The following is an 11,340-nucleotide window of genomic DNA, read 5'->3' on the forward strand; positions in this document are numbered from 1 at the left end:
CTTTGTAAAGCCTTCACTGTGCTCTCATAGCACCTTCACATTTGTAAACCACACTACTTACCTTCTACTGTAGTCATCTTGACCTGCCTTCATCCTGACTATGAAGTCTTTGAGCAGGTTGACCATGTCTTGACCATCTTAAGATCCCCAGTGCCCAGCACTGTGGTGAATCCAGTAAACGTTGATTGGAAAGACAGATGATTATGTGAAAAGAAAACCTCTTCAGTCAAGAATTTTACTATTGGATAAAAATAGCTAGTATATAAATAAAAATGCAAAAGGAATGTAGAGTTATATTCAAGTGAATGGAAATTAGTAAAATGCCATTAGACTAAGACCAGAACTTACTAATAAGACAAGCATCATGAGTCTCTTGGAATGAAATGGGTAATTCATTTAATGATATTGGAAATATATTTTATTTTAAAAATATATTAATTTAAGGTCTTGACCTCATGCCATGCCCCAAGATTAAGTTCATATGAGTTAAAGAATTACTGCAAATAATAAAATCATTTTTATTTTTTTACTATTATTATTTTTTTAATAAAATCATTTTTAAAAACTAGGAGAAAAATTCATCAAATAGTTATTTGTTTTCTGAATAGGAAATCTCTTTCTAAGCATAACAGTAATAGAAGGAAAAAAACCTGAAATGGCTGATAGATGTGATCACATGAAAATATAAATCTTCTGTAAATAAAAAAATCATAAATTACAAGTCAAACAATAAACTGGGAAGAACACTTGTCTATAAATATGACAAAGAGTTTTCACCTAAGTGCTTACAAATTTTTTTCTTCCAGGTTTATTGAGATGTAATTGACATACAGCACTGTATAAGTTTAAGGTATAAGCATGATTTGACTTACATATATCATTAAATGATTACCACAATAAGTTTAGTGACCATCCATCACTTTATATGATACAAAATAAAAGAAAAAATATTTTCCTCGTGATGAGAAATCTTAGGATTTATTCTCTTAACTTTCATATATAACATAGAGCAGTATTAATTATATTAATCATGTTGTAATTATATACCTAGTACTTATTTATCTTATAACTGTTACCCAGCTTGGGTCTGCTCACCTGATGCACAGTAGAGCCAATCTACTGACACCAGGTTGTGGTAAAGGAAAGTACAGCATTTATTGCAGGGTGCCAAGCAAGGAGAACAGGTAGCTTATGCTCAGGAGACCCAAACTTCCCAGTGGCTTTTAGGGAAGGATTTTTAAAGACAGTATGAGAGGACTTCCCTGGTGGTGCATTGGTTAAGGATCACCCGCCAATGCAGGGGACACAGGTTCAAGCCCTGGTCCAGGAAGATCCCATATGCCACGGAGCAACTAAACCCATGTGCCACAACTACTGAGCCTGTGCTCTAGAGCCCACAACCCACAACTACTGAGCCCATGTGCCACAACTACTGAAGCCCGCGCACCTAGAGCCCGTGCTCCGCAACAAGAAAAGCCACCACAATGAGAAGCCCGTGCAACTCAATGAAGAGTAGCCCCCACTCTCTGCAACTAGAGAAAGCCCATGCATAGCAGCGAAGACCCAATGCAGCCATAAATAAATAAATAAATAAATAAATTTATAAAAAAAGAAAAATAAAGACAGTATGAGGGAGAGGGTTGAGGTGTATGTGATCAGCTTGTGCACAGTTCTCTGACTGGTTGATGGTGAAGTAACAGGGTTATGTTTCAGTAATCTCAATCATCAACGTTCTGGCTCCAATTTGTCTAGGGTCTACGTGCTGGTGGTTAGCATGCAGTTAATTTCTTCCACCTGGTGGGGGTTTCAGTATCTGCAAAACAACTCAAGGATATGTCTCAGAAAATTATCTGTAGCCCTTGAGGAGGAACTAAAGGTCCCTGACTTTGCTTTATGGCTACACTATTACTATTTTGTCTCACTTAACTGTTTTCCTTTGTTTCTGCATTTTCTCATGTCTCTGATTAAATCTGCTGTTTCGAATTTGGGGAAAGCCTAGGAGGCTAAAGCTTTTCTACAAACAAGAGGTAGGGGATACGGGGGGTGGTCCCTCCCCAGGAAGACCCTACAGGGTACTGCTCAGTTTCATAACTGGAATTTTGTACCTTTTGACCACCTGCATCCAATTCCCCCTCCTTCACCCAGTGCTTATAAAAATTTATTTTAAAAACCACTAAGATTTCAACAGAAAATATACAAAGTACACCTACACATAGTATAAAAAAAAGAAAGTGTAATAGTTAATAAATTAACATCATTTGTTATCAAAAAATACAAATTAAAACAGTGATTAGGTACTATTTTTTTGCCTATCAAATTGGCAAAGATTTAAAAGATGGTAATAGTCAGACTTCCCTGGTGGCACAGTGGTTAAGAATCCGCCTGCCAATGCAGGCGACATTGGTTCGAGCCCTAGTCCAGGAAGATACCACATGCCGCAGAACAACTAAGCCCGTGCGCCACAACTACTGAGCCTGTGTGCTACAACTACTGAAGCCCGCACACCTAGAGCCCGTGCTCCGCAATAAGCCATCGCAATGAGATGCCCGCGCACCACAACGAAGAGTAGCCCCCGCTCACCGCTACTAGAGAAAGCCCGCACTCAGCAACGAAGACCCAGCGCAGCCAAAAATAAATAAACAAATTTATTTTAAAAAATAGTATATACATTAAAAAAAAAGATGGTAATAGTCAATGAAACTGAGGGTCCAATGAATCACACACTCATGCCCAGCAGGAAGAAGCTTAAATAGAATAACTTTCAGAAAAGCAATTTGTAAATAAGTATCAAGGAGCTAAAAATGCTCTCACCCTCTTACTCACTAATTCCATTTCAAGAATCCATCCTATGAAGAAAAGAGAAATATATGTAAAGGTTTATATGCAAATATATTTGTCTTGCCATCTCATACTGAAAAAAAAATAGAAGCAACCTAAATGTCTAAGAATACGGAAGTTATTGCTTAATTATAGCATATTCATACAATGGAAGATTATGCAATAATTTTTAAAAATCATGTTTTTGAAGAATAATTAACGGCATGGAAAATATTTATGATATAATGTTAAATATTCAGTGTATAAAACTAATATACCAGGGCTTCCCTGGTGTTGCAGTGGTTAAGAATCTGCCTCCCAATGCAGGGGACACAGGTTTGAGCCCTTGTCCGGGAAGATACCACATGCCACGGAGCAACTAAATCCGTGCACCACAACTACTGAGCCTGTGCTCTATATAGCCCGTGAGCCACAACTACTGAGCCTGCGTGCCACAACTACTGAAGCCCACGCACCTAGAGCCCGTGCTCCACCAACAAGAGAAGCCACTGCAATGAGAAGCCTGCACATCACAACGAAGACTAAATAAAAAAAAAAAACTATATACCATGTGATCTAATTTTTTAAATTACATGTTCTATAGCATTCTAAATATGAATACAAGCAGATATTCTAGAAAAAAAGTAAGTATATGTGGATTTATGAGTGATTATGGTTTTCTTTTTTAATGATTTTCTTCTTTTTTAATGATTTTCTTCTTTATGCTTTTATATATTCCTCCAAGCATGTGTTATTTTCATAATTATAAATCAGTTTGGAGTTTTTTTTAACATCTGATTATCAATATATTAAAAAGGTTGGTTTAAGCATCTGCAATGGTGACTTCAGCCTCGACTCCTGGCTCAATACTGATGGAAGTAATCTGCTTGTCAATCTTACAAGGACTGTGCAAGTTAATGAGTCGCTTGTGGATGCTCAACTGAAAACGATCCCAAGTCTTAGAACCTTTACCACAAGGAGTTTTCCTTGTAGTTATTCTCAGAGTCTTGGTAGGCATCCGAACGGGTCCTTTCACTTTGAGATTGTTTTTCTTTGCACCTCTGATCAGGTTAGCACAGACCTTCTCCAAAGACTTCACGTTGCAGCTGGTTAGAATAATTTTAATTCGGTGAATTCTCCACCTCTGGCTCCACCGGAGTCTTTCTGGTATCTTTAAAAGCCAAGGCTATGGCGAGGCATCCTGACCAACTCCTTCCGCGAGAGCGAACAGCGGTGAGTCAGAGAAGCGGGCAGTCCGGGGCTCTGTTGCAGCAGCGACGGGCGATCGTGTCTTCCTCAAAGAGCCAGTTTTGTTTTTTCTTTTTTGGGTTTTTTTTGACCCACATAGGTTTGAGGGGAAGCTGAAGTCCATGTGGAGGTGAGATCCATCAAGTAAAGCTGACTGCCCAGCAGGCGGCTGATGCCACCTTCACCTCTAGTCTTCCCATCTACTGGAGATGCATAAGTTAGCAGCATCAGTTAGGAAACTGTGCTTCTACCAGCAAGTCATCTATCTTGGGCAGAGCTAGCTCATGGGGAAGTGGTGTAGTTCCCTGGGTTCCAGCCTGGCTCTGCTATGCTCTACCACTCTCTCTGCTCTTGGGAAGCTACCTGACTGCCCTGCATGCATTTATAAAGTGGAGGCAGTAATGGTAACACTTAACACCCATTTCAAAGAAGGAAGGTCCCCTGTAAAGATGAGCATTCAATTACAAGCTTCTTTTGGAATCAGCCGGAAGTTAGTAAGTGCCAAAGTTTATCTGATACACAAATAAACATTTCTTTTTTTAAAATATTTATTTTATTTATTTGGTTGTGCTGGGTCTTAGTTGCAGCAGGCATGCTCCTTAGTTGTGGCACGTGTGCTCCTTGGTTGCGGTTGGTGGGCTCCTTAGTTGTAGCATGCAAAATCTGAGCTGTGGCATGCAAACTCTTAGTGGCGGCACGCATGTGGGATCTAGTTCCCTGACCAGGGATCGAACCTCAGCCCTCTGCACTGGGAGCACAGAGTCTTAACCACTGCGCCACCAGGGAATTCCCACAAATAAACATTTCTGTTAGTCTTCATGACTTAGACATAAACTTTAGGGTTGACATCTGCATTCAGTGGGTTAATGCATATATCCAATCAATGATTTCACAAATTATTGAAATATTGTAGCTTAAGGTCTAAATTGTTACAATTTCTTAAAACTGGACTTGCATGAGAAATTAAAATATAATAATATGGTACTTAATTATTAACCAAAATGCTCTCTCAGCTGAAATGCTTACCCATTGGTCTGCCATGAATGTGTTCAAATAAGAATCATTCTCTTTGCTGTTAAGGAGAAGGTCAGTATCCAGACTGAACTTTGGAGCCCTGAAAGAAAAGCAATTAAGTTCTCCTGAAGGATTCTTCTGGAAATTAGTTCATGAACTCCCCAGACCTCAGTCTCATGATGGATTTGGGTACCGCAATGTATCTTTCTTCTGGAAAGCTTAATGTTGTACGCTAGTATTATTGTCTGGTGTTAATATGCAGCTCTTTAGTTTTTAACTTCACGTGTGTCTGATCTCTCCCAGCTGGGCTGGAGGTTCTTGAGAACAGGCTCTTTTTCTTCCTAGACGCCATTAATTACTCCTTGGATGCCATTAAAGCTTAGTACAGTGTTGTATAACTTAAATAATTTAAGTACTTAGTATCTATGTATTAAGTAAACAAGTTACAATTTAATGCCAAGCCAGCCCTGTGCTTCAGGGCAGCGATTTGACAGGTACGGAAAAACCGTGCTACCTCAAACACCTCCCTCAAAGACATGCTTCTATGCCTAAGATTCCTATCATCACTTGCCTCTTTTGGATAACAATTGTCTCCAGAAGGCCTGAATTAAAATGTAAATATCTAACCTTGGAGATGTCACTCACTAGCACATTGTCTTTAATAGTTTCCTAGCAGGGAGCTTGGGCCTAGGATTGTGTCCAGGGAAAGAGTCAGAGAACCTAACATCCAACTTTGGGGTGCAGATTACATGGAGTACCCCAACCACGTCTGTGACAGAGGAGGGGTGGAGCATAGAGCAGGAGTCCACTGGGCTGGGCACCGGTGGGGTGGGGCCGGGAATGCCTAACTGGGCCAAAGTGCATCTCCCGAATGGAGCTATAGCAGAGAGCCTTGGCAAAGTAACACAGCGCTGCTGGGTATGAACCAAGTATTAGAGTGAATTCCCATCTGACCAAGAGGCACAAATGACTGGTCCAAGGGTACACTCAGAGCGTTGTCTGAGTGGTGACTAGAAGCTGGGTCAGTGCTCTTTGCAGGCTGTTCTACTTTCAGAAATAAGTGCTGATTTCATTGCAATTGCAAAGAGAACCAAAGCAGGAGAGCGGAGGAGAAACAATTTAGGAGGGAACCAGGGGGCTTTATTAACTCAAGCCCTCAAGAGTCATGGGGAGATGGGTCGATGTGGTGTGGCCCTTGACCCACAACCAATATAGCTTCTGAATTCTCAGCCATGTGTACATAAACATACATGCCCATGTGCAACATACCTACGCTCAAGTGCCTCCACATATATAATTCCAATTTTTTTTTTTCTATAAGTTTCCTGCTAGGATGGGGTAGGAGTCAGAAGTCGGCAGCCTCCCGAAGTCAGTGGAAAGATCATGGCTAACAAACAGGGTCCTCTCTCCTCTACCAACCCCCAGCAGGAAGCAGACAGGGAGGGTTCCAATGGTCGTAAGGGCTTGGCTGCTTTATTATGTTCATTCTTATGGGCGTTTTTACAAGAAATAAGCAAAGTACAAAATATTGTATAGCCTCTCAGTTAGAAAGTATGACATCCTATTTTAAAGAATGAAGGCCCCCTGTAAAGATGAACACCTGACTACAAGCTCCTTTGGGAATTAATCCAAAGTTATTAAGTGCCCGAGCTTATCTGATACACAAATGTTTATTTCTCTAAGTTTTGACAACCAAGACATAAGCTTCGGGGTTGATAGCACTGAAGCTACATGACGTGGGGAAAGAGTATAGGTTTTGGTGTCACAGACCTAGGGTCAAGCCAGCCGTAGCATCACCATTCATTAAGGAGATTTTGGGCATTACTTAACTTTGTTTAACCAGTTCTCTCACTTGTAAAATGGAAATAAGTGACACAGTCTCTGTGAAGATTAAATAAGATAATGTGAAGAACGCATCTTTTGAGTGTGTACCGAATGTTCATTTTCTCTTCTCTTCCTTTCTAAATGGTCAGCTGAATTAACAAACCACTAAGGAAGATTTCTGACCAGGAGCCAAATAAGGCTCTGAAAACTTTTGAGGGTAAGAAGAATCCAAAAAAATAAGCTGAAAAAGAGAAAACAGCCTGTTTCATTAACATTTACAATGATCTAGAACTGGGTAGTAGCCAGACCAATCCAGATCCTATTAATTCTACACACTGGAGTTATCGGTGTGGGTATATGTCTCACCACTGAAGCTGGAAACTCATCGACTGAGAACCCTAAGAATTCTGTCTTACTGAAACAGGATCTCCACAGAAGCAGAATGGAGACCCACAGTTTGATTGTTGATTAAAACAGAAGCATTTTAATCTCCCCTCCAACTGGTTCTGAATCATTTTAATCTCCCCTCCCCTCCCCTCCAATTGGTTCTGAAATATCATTAGGTAATTTTGGATTCCCTTAAGGCTTACTCATTGGCCAGCTTTCGCATTTTTGCCCCCACTTTATGCCTCCAAATGAATTTACCTATGCTTTCAGATGGACCTATTTCTACGGGGTGAACTAGCTTGAATGGCATATAAGCTGAGCTACAGCTGTGTCCTTATCTATACTTGTGAAATTCCACTGGTTAGCGATCGCCATTCAACACACCTGCAGCTTTCTCCTACAAAGCCCTTTGGACCTAAGGATAGAAGCAGAGTGTGATGTCCTCCATGTTCACATGGCTTACTAACCCTTCATCAGTCTGAGATATTCTTTGAACTATTGGCAGCATTTAGACCCGCATGCTATTTTTTCTGGGCTGTCTTTTTGACCAAAGAGGAGATAAAAATTGGTCCCTAACAGTACTCCAACTGTGTAAGTGACTCAACTCACCACGCATTAGCTCCTAGCTGTATTCCAGCAAGTTCTGTCAGCAGCTGACCACAGGGGAAAATGCTAACTGTAGATTTGTTCTCTACAGGACTTTGTATCATCACCATCATCACACCACCCCTATTATAACCTGCTGCTTGTTCACCTAACAAATCTTTTGTGGAAATGATAATGTGGTCATTACTTTATCACAAGACTTCCCTACAAACTCCTGGCAGTTCCCCTTCTTTTTTTTTTTACAAACAGGGAACCAACAAAGAGATGACATGCCCTCCCTCCCCTCTCCTCTATCCACATTAGTTATTTCCTCCTCTCACTTCCTTCTACCAGTTCAAGGCAATCATTCTCCCTCTTACTCGGTCCTCAGTGACTGCTGATCCTTAGCACTAGGACAGGGGACAGCCCAGACTCCCTGGAACATTATCAAACCGAGTACATTCTGAGTCAGTACTATATGCAGTGATGTGTGTTGTATGTGGTTCAGCTGGACTGTGACACTTGGTAATTCACTCATCCCGAGGAGGAGTACCAATGAAATTAAGTTTGTGACATTTAGTTCATTCTTATCACACATCTTGATTTTCTAGGGACATCTCAGGAGTCCCTATTGGGACATACAGATAATTTCAGAAAGGAAAGCAATCTAAGTGTGCATTTTTATCCTTTGTTGTTTCCTTATCATGCTTTGTAAACTGCCAATGCATTCATTCTCAACCAGCAACATGAGAACCCGGGGCCACTATCTTGTTGGGCCCTGTCTAGTTACCAGGACAGGGAACTTCCTCACAATTGCGTATGTATACTTGGTTGCTTCAGAGATGTCATTAAACATGAACACTGAAAAAAGCTCTCAGGTTTCATCAAGGCTGTTGCCAACACCATAAATGACCCATCATAAAGACCCCACCCCTCTCTGATACGGATAAGGCAAAGGTTAAGGTCCATCTCTGTTTGTTACACTCTTATTTCCTTCTGTCTAGGCCAGAATACAATTTCTGGAACCAACTGATTCCTCTCTCAGCTGTCTTTAAGAACACTGTATTCTTTTTACACTGTTGAATTCACTCATACACAAAGTAAATGCCCAATATTTGTTATGATCATGACTCAATCATTCAGGTGGTTATGAGCTAAGACTGGTCACTCCATAGCCCCTATGTTACCATACTCTCCAAGAGACCACAGCCACCCCTCCCCATAAGACTGTCACCACCACTACACTCTGCGGGCGTGGGCAGTCATCCTGAAGCTCCTGGACCTTCCTACTAAGTATCCAAAATCCACACATCTCGGGCTGATTTCCCGTCTCCCTCCAAGAGCCTGTCGGGTTAATCCTGTCATGCTTTATATCTCATTTGCCTCAGTCACTGCCAGGAAAACAAGCCCTCTAGGAGACCCAGCATCAACACTGGACACTCATCCCAGAGTCCCTGAGTTCATCACTTAATCTGATCCAACCCTTCCCTGCCCTCCCTGAACTCTTCCGCTGTTCCCTTTGCAACTCCAGATCCGTCCCCATCAAACATCCTGGTAACCTCCTCTTCTTTGAACATTCCCTCCATCTCCTGGCAGTAAGTGAAACTGGTGGTCCCTGATTATCCCATCTCCCAAGCAGCCCTCTCAGGTAGGAGGTACTCATGTCCCAGGCACCTAAGGGCCAGCGGGTATAGTAGGTGTGCTGCTTGCCATTCCCAAATTCTTTCTTTCCTCTCCTCCTTCTAAACATCCAGCTCCTTTGAAGTCCCTCCTATCACCTCCTGTCCTTCCACATCACTTACTCAAGAGCTCCCATTGTCACAGCCCTTCAACCTTGTCTGGTAGCTGCTTTTCTCTTCTCTCATCTTCACTTCCAAACCCTGCTTAGGTTCCATGGCCCAGCATTTTCATCGCACTTCTGCAAACATCTTCCCTAACAATCTTGTCCTTCTCTCTTCTGTCATATCCTATTCTCTTTGAACCCAACTTCCTACCTTCTCAGAGCCTGCACCCAAGCAGCTGGTCATTGCTGGAGGAAATCACACAAAGTAGTTGATAGATTTCACTTTGAGTTGGTGATCATGAACCTCAAATGGACACTGCACACTGCCTGGCAAATACTATCAAGTTTTCTGGGAAAGTTCACTTTCCCACTCTAAAATGACTTTCTCCGTTTTTCCTCAAAATCTCCCACATTGCAAAGTTTTAAGGAAAAATAGAATGTTTACATAACCTCAAAGTATCTCCCCCAGAATATCTATTAAAATTCTGATGGTTTCAGGGAACTCCCTGGTGGTCCTGTGGTTAGGACTAGGTGCTTTCACTGCTGGTTTGGGCCCTTGTCAGGGAACTAAGATCCCGAAAGCCACGTGGCATGGCCACCCCCGACCAAAAAAAAAAAAAAAAAAAAAAGCAAAAAACCGTAACTCTGATGGTTTTTAAAAATTAATTTAATTTAATTTATTAATTAATTTTTTGCTGCGTTGGGTCTTCGTTGCTGCACGGGCTTTCTCTAGTTGCCGCGAGCGGGGCTACTCTTTGTTGCAGTGCACAGGCTTCTCATTGCAGTGGTTTCTCTTGTTGCAGAGCACGGGCTCTAGGCACACGGGCTTCAGTAGTTGTGGCACACGGGCCAGTAGCTGTGGCTCACGGGCTCTAGAGCGCAGTCCCAGTAGTCGTGGTGCACGGGCTTAGTTGCTCCGTGGCATGTGGGATCTTCCCGGACCAGGGCTCGAACCCTTGTCCCCTGCATTGGCAGGCAGATTCTTAACCACTGTGCCACCAGGGAAGCCCTGATGGCTTTAACATCTGTCCACAGTTTCTTTTATACTTCATCATTCAGGAGGTGATACTTAACTTTCCTCCCCTTGAGTGTGGGCTGGATAGAGTGACTCAAATGAATAGAGTATGAAAATGGAAATGTAGCAACTTCACAGTGGGAAAACCTGGCAGACACCACCTTATACAAATGATCCAAGTAATAAATCATGTTGATATCTTGTACCCCCGATATGATTCAATGTGTAACACCTCTGTGGCATTCTTCCCCCAAACACATAACCTCTGACTACTCATGAGAAAACCTCAGACAAACCCCAACTGAGGGACATTCCACAAAACTGTACTATACAAAATACTCTTCACAAGTGTCAAGGCCATGAGAGAAAAGGAAAGACTGAGAAGTTGTCACAGATTGGTAGACACTAAGGAGATATGATGCCTTAATGAAATATGGGACCTTAGATTGGTTCCTGGAACAGTAAAAGATCATTAGTGGAAAAACTGGGAAATTCCCAATAAAGTCAACAGTTTAGTCAATAATACTGTACCAATGTTAACTTCTTATGGTTACGTGAGATGCTAACACTAGGGGATACTGGGTAAAGGACATACGGGAACTCTATACCATATTTTCATCTCTTTCATAAAATCTAAAATTATTTCAAAATAAAATTTAAAATAACT

General features: G+C 41.6%; 1 pseudogene across 1 annotated transcript; it reads right to left on the reverse strand.

Annotated features, from left to right (window-relative positions):
• Window positions 1-3,640: 3,640 nt before the first annotated feature.
• On the reverse strand, window positions 3,641-7,513 carry LOC309970149 (small ribosomal subunit protein uS10-like; annotated as a pseudogene). The gene is made up of 2 exons: window positions 7,494-7,513; window positions 3,641-4,029 (listed from the first exon to the last, which is right to left on the reverse strand). The product of its transcript is annotated as a small ribosomal subunit protein uS10-like (transcript).
• Window positions 7,514-11,340: the final 3,827 nt, after the last annotated feature.

This window comes from Leucopleurus acutus (genome assembly GCF_964270905.1).
Source record: "Leucopleurus acutus genome assembly, chromosome: 12".
NCBI lineage: Eukaryota > Metazoa > Chordata > Mammalia > Artiodactyla > Delphinidae > Leucopleurus > Leucopleurus acutus.